The sequence below is a fragment of the Aquarana catesbeiana genome, linkage group LG04 (assembly GCF_042186555.1).
Source record: "Aquarana catesbeiana isolate 2022-GZ linkage group LG04, ASM4218655v1, whole genome shotgun sequence".
NCBI classification, from domain to species: domain Eukaryota; kingdom Metazoa; phylum Chordata; class Amphibia; order Anura; family Ranidae; genus Aquarana; species Aquarana catesbeiana.
The window spans coordinates 123,974,519-123,990,528 of record NC_133327.1 but is presented as its reverse complement, the minus strand read 5'-3'; positions in this window follow the sequence as shown (position 1 = coordinate 123,990,528).

The following is a 16,010-nucleotide window of genomic DNA, read 5'->3' as shown; positions in this document are numbered from 1 at the left end:
TGTCCTCGGGAGGGTGCAGGTCTGCTTTAATATTCAGATGAAATATGCCCACTCAGTTGCTCAGAAAATGTGTAAAATGTTTATGTTTATAATTTCAAACATTATTTTTTAAATTCCAGATGCAATATACCTTAATTAGGCTGGGTTCACATATGTGTGGCTGTTTCTGTTCACCAGTTCAGGTGTGATTCAGCTCTGAATTTTTGCCTGAATTTGCACCTGAACCGGACCCAAAAATGCACAGGACCCTTTTGGACTTCGCACCACGGTCGCCTCGGACATGTGTGAGCCAGCTCCATTGAGAGCTGGTCACACTCACATGGTGAAAACCCCATCCAGTTCGCACATATGTGAACCCAGCCTTACTCTGAAATTGTGGCTGTGTCCAATAGGCTGTTGGGGGGGAAATTAGTATTTTTTTTTCTTTAGCCTCAGAAAAAAATACACTAACTTTTTAACTACATGTTTGATCTGCCTTTTATTTCTTAAAAAAAAAATGTGACCAATGCATAAAGGCTTAAATTGTGTACATTAAATCAGTAAAGTTACTCAGGCTTCGGTCTTATAAAATGGACAATAATTTATTTGTTATAAATTTTTCCAGCACTCAGGCTTGGTAATGAGCTTTAGAGTCATCAAGTTCTACTTTGCCAGAGATGGTTTACCTCACATGGTTCTGGAAAAAGAATGGGCCAAGGCCCAATTATCTCTAAAGAAACTGCTAACACTTGCATGAGGCTGAGCACCACTAGTCCACTGGATCCTGAGGAGAAAATAATGTAGTCTGGTTCCAGGTAAAGATGGTGGTAATAATCGCAAATGGGAACAGGACCTGTCTATAAATCTCTCAGATGATGACTGGGAAAAAATATACACATACAGTGTCTCACAAAAGTGAGTACAACCCTCACATTTTTGTAAATATTTTATTACATCTTTTCATGTGACAACACTGAAGAAATGACACTTCGCTACAATGTAAAGTAGTGAGTGTACAGCTTGTATAACAGTGTAAATTTGCTGTCCCCTCAAAATAACTCAACACACAGCCACTAATGTCTAAACCGCTGGCAACAAAAGTGAGTACACCCCCAATGAAAATGTTCAAATTGGGCCCAAAGTGTCAATATTTTGTGAGGCCAGCATTATTTTCCAGCACAGCCTTAACCCTCTTGGGCATGGAGTTGACCAGAGCTTCACAGGTTGCCACTGGAGTCCTCTTCCACTCCTCCATGATGATATCACGGAGCTGGTTGATGTTAAAGACCTTGCGCTCCTCCACTTTCCATTTGCTCAATAGGGTTTAGGTCTGGAGACATGCTTGGCCAGTCCATCACCTTTACCATCAGCTTCTTTAGCAAGACAGTGGTTGTCTTGGAGGTGTGTTTGGGGTCGTTATCATGTTGGAATACTGCCCTGCGGCCCAGTCTCCGAAGGAAGGGGATCATGCTCTGCTTCAGAATGTCACACTACATGTACTGTGACATTCTGCTTCAGAATGTCACAGTACATATACTGTGACATTCTGAAGCAGATCCCCTGCTCTGCTTCAGAATGTCACAGTACAGTGCCTACATGTACTGTGACATTCTGAAGCAGAGCAGGGGATCTGCTTCAGAATGTCACAGTACATGTAGGCATTCATGGTTCCCTCAATGAACTGTAGCTCCCCAGTGCCGGCAGCACTCATGCAGCTCCAGACCATGACACCGCCACCACCATGCTTGACTGTAGGCAAGACACACATGTCTTTGTACTCCTCACCTGGTTGCCACCACACACACTTGACACCATCTGAACCAAATACGTTTATCTTGGTCTCATTAGACCACAGGACATGGTTCCAGTAATCCATGTCCTTAGTCTGCTTATCTTCAGCAAACTGTGTGCTTAGTTGTGCATCATCTTTAGAAGAGGCTTCCTTCTGGGACGACAGCCATGCAGACCAATTTGATGCAGTGTGAGGCGTATGGTCTGAGCATCTTCTTAAGGCCTAGGCCATCTTAATGTAGAGCAACAATTATTTTTTTCAGATCCTCAGAGAATTCTTTGCCACGAGGTGCCATGTTGAACTTCCAGTGACCAGTATGAGTGAGTGAGAGCAATAACACCAAATTTAACACACCTGCTCCCCATTCACACCTGAGACCTGGTAACACTAACGAGTCACATGACACCGGGGAGGGAAAATGGCTAATTGGGCCCAATTTGGACATTTTCACTTAGGGGTGTACTCACTTTTGTTGCCAGCAGTTTAAATATTAATGGCTGTATGTTGAATTATTTGAGGGGACAGCAAATTTACACTGTTATACAAGCTGTACACTCGCTACTTTACATTGTAGCAAAGTGTCATTTCTTCAGTTTAGTCACATGAAAAGATATAATAAAATATTTCCATAAATGTGAGGTGTGTACTCACTTTTGTGAGATTCTGTATATCCACAAAGGCTCAGTAAATGTCCTAACCCAAGAAAACGTTTACAAAATTTTATCCAGGTGGTACACAATACCTCTAAGACTACATAAATTCACCCCTATGATTTCCCCCAATGTTGGCACTGTAAGGAGGAGTTGGGATCACTACTACATATATGGTGGGATTGCCCCCTGATCCAACCTTTTTGGAAAGAGGTCCACAGACTCACATGCCAGATCTCTACTCTCCCGCTGGACTTTTCTCTGGCCCAGCTTCTGTTACATCACTTCAACATTCCAAAATCGGATTACTTTCACTCCCTTGCCATGCACCTAGTCAATGCGGGCAAACTTAGTTTTCCGATGCATCGGCGCTCCTCAAACTACCTGACCATAAAAGAATGGTTTAACCGTATACAAAGAATCCCTGACATGAAAGAACTTATCCACCAGTCGAGAGATACCACTGATAAATATAGATCAACCTGGTCTTGCTGCCAACATTTTAAATCAACAGACGATTATCAAAGACACATACTCTAAATTTGCAGATCCGTACCCCAAAACAGAGGAGAAATGAGTAGGCCAAAATCGTCTACCCCTTTTACGCCCTTCCATAAGACAATCTTTAAAACAAGCAGGTTCGGACACTCCTTTACCCTTAGTCCCTAGTAGCTTTCCCCTACTGATCCTGTCAGATTCCTGCAGTCTTGTCCCCTCCCCTACTCCCCTTCAAACTCTTTGCCATACTATCTGCTTTATGAACTCTTAACTACACACTACTAACATAAGTGCACACATGAGCCAAAGTGTGGCTACACCTTCCCTTCAGCATAACCACACTACCAACAACCATTGATACTCAAATCCAAGATACTACATATGGAATTTAACAGAACAAATTGAGTTTGGAGAAATATAAATGGAAACCCTATACGTGTAGTAAGATAAGGCCCCACGTGCTACTAAGACCGAACGACAGGCCCAACTCCTAATGATTATTGGATACAACTCCTCAACTCTCCATAGAGTTGGGCCACCTATCCATGAAACAAAATCATCTGTATCAACACTCCCGAGAGGACACAATTGATACAATGAGGGAAATATGGAGGGAGGGGAAGTCACTACTAACTGTTTACTGTTAGGTAACTTACACCATCGTAGGAGCGTGGACCCCCCCGACGCAGTTTAATCCCACAGAAGAAACGCACTCCACTATATATTTAGTTGTTAAGAGTGTTAATGCTTTTCGGTTTGATCTTTCTTCTCATAATTGATATTCAGATATGGCAAAAGATATATTACGAAAGTCTATCATTTACGTTCCAAAATGTATGACATGTTTTGTATATCTCCCCCCCCTTTTTTTTTCTTTTTTGTTGTTGTGTATGTCATCATAATCTGTGTGAAAATCTTAATAAAATACTTTTGGAAAAAAAAAGATGGTGGTAATAGAAAGAGGGAATCATGTCACGGTGCCTACGTTTTGTGCAATGCTATTCTGATGAATGCACCTAATGATAGTCATGTACACAATGGCAAAACATTTGTACTGGAACAAAATTGGAAGAGATGGGTAGGTTAGCAGTTGCAGTGTGTAAGCTCAAGATATGGGCAGCACATTCAACAATGTCTGAGCACTGTGTAGGGAATGACAAGTGACAAGAAATCTTCATTTCTTCAGAACTAATTCATTTAATACAATGGCCCAGAGAGCTCACAGTGTTTATGCCACAAACCATCCTCATCTCTCACCTGGGCCTTAGGGCATCCTATAATGAAGTGACAACCACTTCACTCTGTTATCATAGCAGACCCAGAAAACGGTCAATGGCTACCATCACTATTCCACTACAAATATTTTTAGACAAAAAAAATCTCATGTGTAAATGTACCATTTATTACCACTCTTGCATGAGCTGTTTTGATTTTCTCTTTAGTTAAGTACTTATTTTTCTGCAGCATTAACTGTCTATAAAGGTTTTCTAAATTAAAAATGTATTATGAAAAAATAAAAGATATGATATAATCATTCTGATATACTTTGATGCTTTGATGCATTTTCCGTTTATTTTTTTTAAGCTACCAATAGCCTATGGAATACAGTCAGTTGCAGTTGTCCAACCACCAATAGAGCAGTAAATCTTCCATGATATACAAAGCCCTCTGCTGACCTTGCAAATTTAATTCAAAATGTGGATTTCGACACTTACAATATTGTTCAGCTCATATTTTCTTAACTGCCTGACCAAAGCTCTTACAAGAGCTGTTGGGTGGCATGCTTGTGCTAGTGCCATAGACATGAGATCCTTGCTTCCTTTCAAGTGCCCAGCTGTTCCGGGGTGGCAGCATTTAGGGACTGTTCTGCCTAGGACTTTTTTTCTCAAACAATAGGTGCTTGAACTTAACCACGGCCTGGCAAAACCCCTCCCCCCCTACACACACCCTCAAAATCACATCAAATAGTGGGTGTGGTCAGTCAAATTTCACAAAGACAGTAGAAGGGTCTTAAAGGGGCATTAATTACCAGGATTGCATTACATACAGAATGCAGAGCTGTCACTTGTAAACACAGAAACCAGACTTCTGTGTTTACAAGTGATTGTGATGAGCAGGCACCAAAGGGTCTGGGCCAGAGGTGGTGGAACTGAGTTTCACCAAGTTCCCCCTGAAAAAAAGCCCTAGTTCTGCCCCACTTCATCTACTGTAGCTTTTATGTTTTGTATTGAACTGCATGAGGTTATCATTATTTTGTATTATGTTGACATATAGTGGTGGTTTTGGTGGATCTTTCTCTGTCCTCCTCTCCTGTTTAGAGCTAGTTAGTTTAATCTCAGCTAGACCCTCACAACTTCTTCTATGTTTCCTCAGTCAGTGTTATTCACAGAGACAGGGTTTAGGAAAATCATTGTCTTCTTACACTGGAAGACTGGAAAAACATCCTCTGCACTGCAATTTCCTCTGCACTGCAATTGGCTGAAGTAAAATTGCGCTGGATTCAACTTCTGTGTCTTGAAGAGTTAAGCTGTCTGCGGATGGTGCCAAGTCAGCAGGTGACCATACTGCCCAGACAGACTGGGTCTAAAGAGGTGTGTCAATGCATAAAGTGGCATTTGAAACAGAATAGGCACCATGATGTCACCTGTGTCACCTGTGATGTCAGACTGTACTCCTTGGACGCTTTATGATACATCACAGAAATTGTTGGTCTACTTTGCCATGGTGGGTCTTGAGGAAGCCGTTTTACAGGAAACTCACAGTCTCCATATTGTTGTTATTTGATATCTACATTCATTGACTTGTTTCCAGTTTTTTTGGTACCGAAGTAGAGTCCGTTTGCAACGTTACCTTATGGATCATTTATAGGCTTATATGCCATTGTTTTTATGAATTTGTCTTTTAAATATGTACAATAAAGATTTATATATATTTTATACATTTGTTGTCTCCCATGATAAGCCCTGAAAGTCCGGCTATATAGACTGGTTCTGGCTTCACTGGTCCCATATCTTTTTGTACTTTCCATTTTGGATGTGGCTTTAGCCAAAATTTATTTTTGTTTTATTAACTGTATAAAATTTGCTGCTCTTAGATGCAGTGCCAGAAGGCACTTTCCGGCATCAATAATTTTAGAAGTTTTACACTACACAGCAGTGCTTAACCCCCATTTATAGGTAACTTGTTTGTGTAGAGCACAATTAAATTTTTGTTTCCTGGAATGCAAATTTACCCTATGTTCACACCTATGTGCTTTTTTGTGCATTTTCCAATTTGTAGAAACACACTACAGTCCATTTAACATTGTTTCCTATGGTACATGTTCACATCTATGCGTTTTTCAGCCAGTGTGTTTTTAGAAAGGGTCAGGGACCTTTTTTCCTTTTTTCCTTAACAGATTCCTTGCAGTTCTTGCTGACAGCAGAATGTAAAAAAAAAAAAAGAATTGCCGGATAAAAAATTTGAGAAAAAATGGCTCCTCTCCCAAATGCATACCAAATGCATACCAGGCATACCAAATTTCTGAGCATGCAGCCTGGCAGATCAAGAAAGGGAGGGGACTTGCAAGGCCCCCTCCTAAACCATAATAGGCCACATGCCCTCAACATGGAGGGGTGCTTTGGGGCAGGGGGGTCTCTTCTCCACAACCCTGGGTGATGGTTGGGGGGGTCTGCGGGCAGGGGGCTTATCAGAATCTGGAAGCCCCCTTTAAGAAAGGGGACCCTGGATCCCACCCCCCATATATGAATGAGTAATCAGTGTAGTGTTACAGAAAACAAGAGACAGTTTTTGACAAGTCCTTTATTAAAAATGATGTATGTCCCCCGTTGTAGCTCCAATGTCAATCACAATGTCTTCTGTCTCCACTTCCTCCGCCAACGTTGTCTTTTCCGCTTCCTCCACCAATGTCTTCACCGACCCTCTGAAAATAAAAAAAAATGCTCTTCTGATGATGCTGGCTCTCGCCATTCTGTCAGCTCCGGTGTCTGACAGTTCTTATATAGCTATGGGGCATGGCCATGTGGTGACGTCACCTTGAGACCCTGCCTCCTTGTGACATCATGATGGGAGGAAGAAGACATCAGAGAAGGAAGCAGAGAAAGAAGACATCAGTGGAGGAAGCAGAGAAAGAAGACATCAGCGGAGGAAGGGGAGGAAAAAATACATCGTGATTGACGTTGGAGCTACAGCGGGGGACATTCTTCATTCGGATAAGGGTCTGGTATGGATTTGGGGGGGGGCACGCCATTTTTTTATTTTTATTTTGGCTTGGGTGTCCCCTCCAAATCCATACCAGACCCGAAAGGGTGCTGACAGCTGATGACTCATAGGTTGTTCCCGGTTCTTCCTGGCCTGCTCCTTAGCAACCAGCTATATACAGTGATTATAAAGGAACATTAAAACATACACACAAAACGCAAAATGCATGAAAAATGCATGGAAAAATCCATCAAAAACGTGGGTTTAAAAAAACAAAATGCACTGCAAAATGTGCCTGAAAAACACATCAGCTGCAACTGCATAGATGAGAACCTAGACTTGAGGGCTCATGCACATAGGACTTTTTACAACCGTTCCTAGGGACGTCTGACTTTTTTTTTTCCCTGCCTCTAAACACCCTCCATGTTAGCCTGTGTGCCCATGCACACATATGTTTTTAGCAGCGTTTAGTGGCAGGAGCTTTTAGAGGCAGGAAAAAAAAAACACTGCCAGTGCATACAGAAGAAGTAGAGATTGGGCAAAAACACTTGAAGCTAATAAAAGCTGCTAAATGTTAGTGCTTGAGCATTAATTTATTTCAATGACTAGAATAAATGATTTATTCTGACCAATGAAATGAACTAACGTCCAAAAGCTTGACGCCTGTAAAAGCTCCTAAAAGCTTGTAAAGCTTTAGATACTTACAAACATCAGGCTTTTTTTGGCAAAAACATTGCTGGCTTCTAGGAGAGTTAAATAAACATCCTGTGTGCATGAGGCCTTATTGTTATGTAACAGGGTGGGGTGGGTCCAGGACAACGTGGGATTAGAGGAAGTGGGCTAATAGACTATAGCCTTCAAAATGAGGACATCTAGTGGCAAAAAACATATTGCAGGCGAAATCACTGGACTGAAAGTAAATAGTGCAGCAAATGCAATTTTTTGCTAGTTTATATTTTACTGGGCTGTTCATTTTTAACTTGTTACTTTTGGCTGGAATTCTGCAGAGAAACACAGAGATTTTAGTGCATGAGTTTATACATACTATAAAACCCAACTAAACTTATCCTTCACAGCAATAAAACACAAATTAGCTTTTTTATTACAGTCGGGTGGCCTTGGATGTGCAAAAATGAAAGATTTATTTACTCGCATTTTTTTTTATGCTGCAACTCCCCCTTCCCACCAAGGAAAGTGGCATCTTACTTTTTTATTTTGACCTTCAGTTTCCACAATGCTGCAGTGGAAATCATCTATGGCACTAGCTATTTAAGGGCTTGAAAGGAATTGAGAGCTAACATAAGCACACTGGAACTGTGAAAGTTATTACCAGAGGCAAAGTGAGACCCGGAATGGAAAAGAACACAAAGAAACAAGTAGTGGAGGGCTGGGCATGACAAGGTGGAAAGTGAGGCAACAAGGGGTTAAGGTAGATGAGTAGTGAATGGGAGATTGCAGGATGTAGAAATGTTGTGAGGGGGAGGAGCTATATAAAAGGGGAGGCGGGGATTTCCGGGAGCAGTTCAGTCGGTCTGAGACAGGAGGCAGTTTTTCTCCACGCTGCTCCTCTGTCATGGCGGACGTTGACCTCATCCTGGCACGCTTGCAGGCGGTGGCAGCAACGCGGGGGTCGGAATGGCTACAGAGCCAAGTGGCCACTTTAATCCAGGACCAGGCGGAGGGGTCATTCACCGGAGGTGAGGCTTCCCCACGCATGCAGATGTCTCGGCCTCTCACCCGGCCCCCCCTCCGCCCCCTCCAGCAGAGCTCACAGGAGCCCACTAGTGAACCCGTTGGTCCCGCCGGCAAAGCGAACACAGGCTTTGGCCCGGGAGACCGAACGGAATCCTCATCGCTGGCAGGGCTCAGGGGTGGGGCTATGGGCAGTTTTTCGGAAGTGTCTTTGAGCGCCGGGGTTTGATTGCCTGCAATTTGCCTCGGGGCGGCCACAGAAGCTGCCCGGTGTAGGTTGGATGAAGCAGCAGTTAAGAAGATCGGGCATTGGGAATCATGGAGATTCCGTTCTTATGTGTGTCCGCAACTGTTAACAGATTGAATTTAGGGGGGGAGGATGAGGGCGTGGTAAACTTGATAGTTTTACTGCCTTCATGATTTATGTGATATGTTTGGTGTTGGTGTTACCCCTTGTTTGTCATTTTGTCATTTCAAATGGAGGTTACATACACCTCATCTGGATCTTGGGGCAGTCTTATGTCTTTTGGGGGGGCGAGGAGAGCAGATGTTAGACCGGATGGCAGACAGCTGGGCATATCATGGAGGGAGGCATGTATTCGGTGGTTGGGATTTCCAGGGATGGTGTGGAGTAGGGTTGTGCTGGAGGTGCAGCGCTACGCTCGGCTCGATCGGCCGCCAGACGTTTTGGTTCTCCATGTGGGAGGGAACGATTTGGAGGTCAGGTCGAGCAAGGAACTGATTTCGGCCATTAAGTCATATTTCCTGACGCTCCATTCAGCCTTCCCCCACATGTTGCTGGTGTGGTCCGACATAGTTGCGCGGACTACTTGGCGCATGGCGAGATCGGTTATGAGGATTAACAAAACTCGGATTAAAGTGAACAAAGTGGTGGGTAGATTTGTTGCACGTATTGGGGATTTGGTTATCGGACACATGGAGTTGGAGCTTATTGTGGGCTTATACCTGTGGGGTGATGGAGTTCATCTTTCAGCTGTGTGAATTGATCTTTGGGAGCTGGGTCTTTAGGAAGGGACTCAGCGGGCCCTGCGAGTGTGGAGGGGCCCTTAAGGGTAAGGTGTTATCCTTGCGGGCTGTGGCGGTGTCATTGGTCTTTGATGGTGGCAGATAACATATGTGAAGGAAATGGTGGGGGGCTCATCGGTGGTATGGGCCCCTCTGGGATATTCCAGTGGAACGGTATGCTGCAATACAGTTATGGTTGTACTGCGTGAAAAGGGGTTGTCTCCGAACTGTGATACGGCTGGTGGCCTGGTATGGTATAAAGTAGGGGTGCTGAAATTAATCGCTGCATCGATGCATCACGATTCAGGTGTCCCTGATGCGGAATCGACGCATGCGACCCGAAAAATCAATTTCTTGCCCCGCCCCCTCCCGGGAGAGCTCTCCATGCGTAAAGCTGTTACTAGTGTGTGTATATTCCGCTCATGTGACTCCCGGCCGCGCCTCCCTCCTCTTACGTCTCTCCTGATGTCAGCCCCGCCCACTGAGTGGAGCTATCAGGTCAGAAGAGAGGCGGGCAGGGCTGACATCAGGAGAGACGTGAGAGGAGGGAGGCGCAGCTGGGAGTCACATGAGCGGAATATACACACACTAGTAACAGCTTTACGCACGGAGCTCTCTCTCGGGAGAATTCCCTGCTGACCTCAGGAGAGATGTGACATACGAGAACACCGGAAGCTGGAATGGAGATCGGGGGGAGATGGTGAGCAGGCAGATCGCCCTGCTCATTACAGGCTGCCACCAGCACCGGCAGAGCAGCATGTAAGTACAGAGGGGGAGGGGTTCACTGTGATCCCAACACAAGTCCATATCATAGAATTGTCTTCTATGTGCCTTCATCACACCACAACTCTGCGTTATTGTCCGCAGTCTCTGACCATCTCCTTTGCCATGTCTGCAGTCTTTGACCATTTCCTGTGCCATGTCCGCAGTCTTTGACCATCTCCTGTGCCATGTCCACAGTCTTTGACCATCTCCTGTGCCATGTCTGCAGTCTTTGACCATCTCCTGTGCCATGTCCACAGTCTTTGACCATCTCCTGTGCCATGTCCGTAGTCTCTGAGCATCTCCTGTGCCATGTCCGCAGTCTCTGACCATCTCCTGTGCCATGTCCGCAGTCTCTGACTATCTCCTGTAGCATGTCCGCAGTCTCTGACCATCTCCTGTAGCATGTCCGCAGTCTCTGACCATCTCCTGTAGCATGTCCGCAGTCTCTGACCATCTCCTGTAGCATGTCCACAGTCTCTGACCATCTCCTGTAGCATGTCTGCAGTCTCTGACCATCTCCTGTAGCATGTCCGCAGTCTCTGACCATCTCCTGTAGCATGTTCACAGTCTCTGACCATCTCCTGTAGCATGTCCGCAGTCTCTTACCATCTCCTGTAGCATGCCCGCAGTCTCTGATCATCTCCTGTAGCATGTCCGCAGTCTCTGATCATCTACTGTAGCATGTTCGCAGTCTCTGATCATCTCCTGTAGTATGTCTGCAGTCTCTGACCATCTCCTTTAGTATTTTGGAAGAGAGCCTGGAGCTCCTCTGCTGTCTCTTTTTTTCTTAAGAACAGATAGAATTAAAAAAATGGAGTTCTCCTGACTACTTGATTTTTTTTTTAATGAAAACCATGAGCACTTGCGGACTTGCGCTGTAATCGTGATGCATTGTGATGCATCGCGGAATCGAATCGTTGACTTGATAATCGTAATTGAATAGAATCGTGAGGCCAGCGAAGATGCGCACCCCTAGTATAAAGGTCTCGCAGTGTATTCGTGGAAAAATGTTAAGTTGGGGGTGCCGTCAAAGACCAACAAGGTGTGTGTTTAAAAAGTTGTTGTTACAAATGTTATTTGGAAATTATTTCAGTTTTTATTAATAAAAGGCTGCTATGGCCATTTAAACTCCAAAACTCATTTGTGGTCTTATCATTGGTGGGGTAGGGGAATGTGGTATGGGGAATTTAAGGGTAAAAATTAGGTTAGGAGAAGTTGGGGACATCTTAACTACACTGGTCAAGTGAGGCCTGGAACGGAAAAGAACAAAGAAACAAGTAGTGGAGGGCCGGGCATGACAAGGTGGAAAGTGAGGCAACAAGGGGTTAAGGTAGATGAGTAGTGAATGGGAGGTTGCAGGATGTAGAAATCTTGTGAGGGGGAGGAGCTATATAAAAGGAGAGACGGGGTCTTCCAGGAGCAGTTCAGTTGGTGTGAGACAGAAGGAGGCAGTTTTTCCCACCCACCCTCCCTGTTTGTTGCCTTTGTGTGTTGTTTGTTTGTTTTTTTTTATTTCAGGTCAATGGATTCCGGTCATCATAGCAGCTGTGTAACAGCGCTGTCCTTGGTCTTTGATGGTGCAGATAACATATATGATGGAAGTGGTGGAGGGCTCATCGGTGGTATGGGCCCCTCTGGGGTATTCCAGTGGAACGGTATGCTGGGATACGGTTATGGTTGCACTGCGGGAAAAGGGGTTGTCTCCGAGCTGTGATACGGCTGGAGGCCTGGTATGGTATAAAGGTCCCGCAGTGTATTGGTGGAAAAATGTAAAGTTGGGGGTGCCATCAAAGACCAACAAGCTGTGTGTTTAAAAAGTTGTTGCAAATATTATTTGTAAATTATTTAAGTTTTTATTAATAAAAGGCTGCTATGGCCATTTAAACTCCAAAACTCATGTGTGGTCTTATCATTGGTGAGGTAGGGAAATGTGGTATGGGGAATTTAAGAGTAAAAATGGGGTTAGGAGAAGTTGGGGATATCTTAACTACACTGATCATGTGCTCGTAGGCAGAGCATAAATGAAAAGACTGCAGAAATCAAAATTGGTATTATTACCACTTGCCAACCTCCCACTCGCATTGTACTGTGGGTAGGTGGCTACTGTAGGAAAAACGACGTACTGGTACATCACTGCCTACTTCTGGATTTGCATTGTAAGTGCACGTAGGTCCGAAACACATGAGTAAATATTGATTTCACCACACATGTGAGGTATCCTGTGAATGTCAGCGTGAGAGCAATAATTATACCAACCAAAACTCCTTAATAACTCCAAACTGGTAACCTGTAAAGGCTTTTAACCACTTCAGCCCCGGAAGGATTTACCCCCTTCCTGACCAGAGCATTTTTTTGCGATTCGGCAATGCGTCACTTTAGCTGACTATTGTGTGGTCGTGCGATGCTGTACCCAAACAAAATTGACGTCCTTTTTTTCCCACAATTAGAACTTTCTTTTAGTGGTATTTGATCACCTCTGCGTTTTTTTATTTTGTTCACTACAAACAAAAAAAGACCAACAATTTTGAAGAAAAAGCAATATTTTTTACTTTTGCTATAATAAATATCCCCAAAAAATATATACAAAAACACATTTATTCCACAGTTTAGGCCGATATGTATTCTTCTACATATTTTTGGTAAAAAAAAATTGCAATAAGTGTATATTGATTGGTTTGTGCAAAAGTTACAAAATAGGAGATCGATAGGGGCTACAAAATAGGGGATCGATTTAGGCATTTTTATTATTATTATTTGTTTTACTAGTAATGGCGGTGATCTGTGATTTTTATCGGGACTGCGACATTATGGCGGACAGATCGGACACTTTTGACACTATTTTGGGACCATTGTCATTTATACAGCGATCAGAGCTACAAATAGCCACTGATTACTGTATAAATGACACTGGCAGGGAAGGGGTTAAACACTAGGGGGCGATAAAGGGGTTGAGTGTGTTCCCTGGATGTGTTATAACTATAGGGGGGGATGGGCTCACTACAACATGACAGAGATCACTGCTCCCGATGACAGGGAGCAGTAGATCCCTGTCATGTTGCTGGGAAGTACAGGGAAATGCCTTGTTTACATCTCCCCATTCTGCCTCTGCTCGCCTCAATCACAGGCCGCTGGAAAACATTGAGTTCACGGGACCTGCAGGCATGCTTTTGCTAGGCAACAAATTCAAAGGGACGTACAGGTACGCCCTTAAGCCTGCCTGTGCCATTCTGCCTACGTAAATTGGCGTGCGGCGGTCAGCAAGTGGTTTAAACAGCGCCTATAGACCATTTTAGTTACTGTAGTTTGTGACCATTTCACAGGCATGTGCAATTTTTAGTCTTTACATTTTTGGTATCTATTTACTCAATGCAACATAATCTTTCATGTTTTACCAAAAAACTTTGTATTTTTTTGTGTTCAAAATTAATTTAAGTGTATTTCTTGTGAAAATTTGGGTTTGGTAAATGGCTGCCCAAATATTGTGCAACATAAAAAAAATTAAGTAACCACCATTTTATTCATCAGGGTCTCTGGTTTCACAAAATATATAATATTTGAGGTTTCTAAGTATTTTTCTAGCAACAAGAATGCTGATTTTAACACATATATGAAAAATGTCAACATTGCCCTGGACAAGAAGTGGTTAAAGTCTCCCTACTGCCTATTAATGTACATTGGAATTGTTCCATGGCCATTGCTCAGTGTAGTGTACATGTGTAGGGTAGTGTAGCAGTGTGGTTAAAAAATGTTTTATCTAGAAGGCATTGTGCATGCCAACTGCTTCTAATCATGTCTGCTGAAGCACCCTGTAACCACTCCTATAGGGGTTAGAGTACATTCAAAAAGAGCTGCTAAAACAATGTTCAGGAAATCATAGAGGGAGAAGGCAGAACAGCTACAGCTAAAACTTCTTGTCTGCACATCTCCAGCTTTCCAGCAAGAGAGTGCCTATAGCCACTTCCAGCCTTTATGTGTGCTAGCCATATCAGTGCCAACTTGCACCAGTGCCAGTCATTACTTTTGCCAGCCAGCACATTTGCGAGCCATTGCCAGTGGTAGCCAGTATGTTTGCTGATGTAAATTTACAGCACTTATAGACTATTTTCTTTACAGTGCAATGATTGATTTCAAATTATTTGGTGATCCTTTTAAAAACCTTTCCAGACTCATGGGCATCCACAAGCTTGTTTCAGAGGGCCTCAGAGAGCTCTTTTCATGATAACACCACACATGTCAATAGCAATGACAATTCCTGGTCTTTTCTGAGGTGTAAATAAGGGAGGTTCCACCTTCTGACTATATAAAGTTAATTTACTACAAGTTAGTAAACCCATAAGCATTAAGCACCATAGCAACTTCAAGCCATAATGTCTTTCAACAACATGCTTTACAGTTGGTATGATGTTCATCTCCTGAACTGCTGTTTATAATTTGAGGAAAACATGCCTGCTGTTACTGTGGCTAAACAATACAATATTTGATTAATCAGTTTACAGCAATTTTGATTAATGAGTTTACAGTTTTATTTATTTATTTATTGTTTGGCAAAGAAATGGCAAACTGTAGTATTCCTCTAATGTTCTTTTTGGACAGCAATCACGACCATTCAATTTCTTTTGTAGATGGATGTCTTTTGGCACCAAATGTCTTTTGGATGTCTTTTGGCACCAAATGTTGCAAGGGTTATCTGAAGACCCTACTCCAAAAATAGTTAGGGGGGTTCTTTAAATTGTTTTTTAGAATCATACACTTAACACTTGAGATTTTTCCTGAGCAGGAGAGTGCTGGCCACTTTAGCAGTTGTTTAAAATCTTTGCCCTTTGTACAGTATTTTTCTTATACAACATATTTGAATGATTGAATTTTAGTATTCCTCTAATGTTCTTTTTGGACAGAAATCACATTCATTTAATTTGTGCCTTTTCTTAATGTAGATGGATGTCTTTTGGCACCAAATGTTACAAGGGTTATCTGAAGACCCTACTCCAAAAATAGTTGGGGGGGGTTCTTTGAATTTTTTTTTTTAGAATCATACACTTAACACTTGAGATTTTTCCTGAGGAGGCCAGTCCTGGCCACTTTAGCAGTTGTTTAAAATCTTTGTCCTTTGTACAGTATTTTTCTTATACAACATATTTGAATGATTGAATTTAAGTCATTTGGCGATCTGTGTAAATCACTTGACAGACTCTTAGGCATCCAGAACCCTTCTGAGGGCCTCAGAGAGCTTTACTGATCTTGGCATGATGACACCACACACATCAAGAGCAAAGACAATGCCAAATCCTAAATATCTTATATTTAAATAAGACAGGTTCCGCCTGCGCAGGACTTGTTATGTTATTTGGAAATGTAGTCATAAAAACCAAAAGATTGCATAAGATGGCATCATGTTTGATATGCTGGTC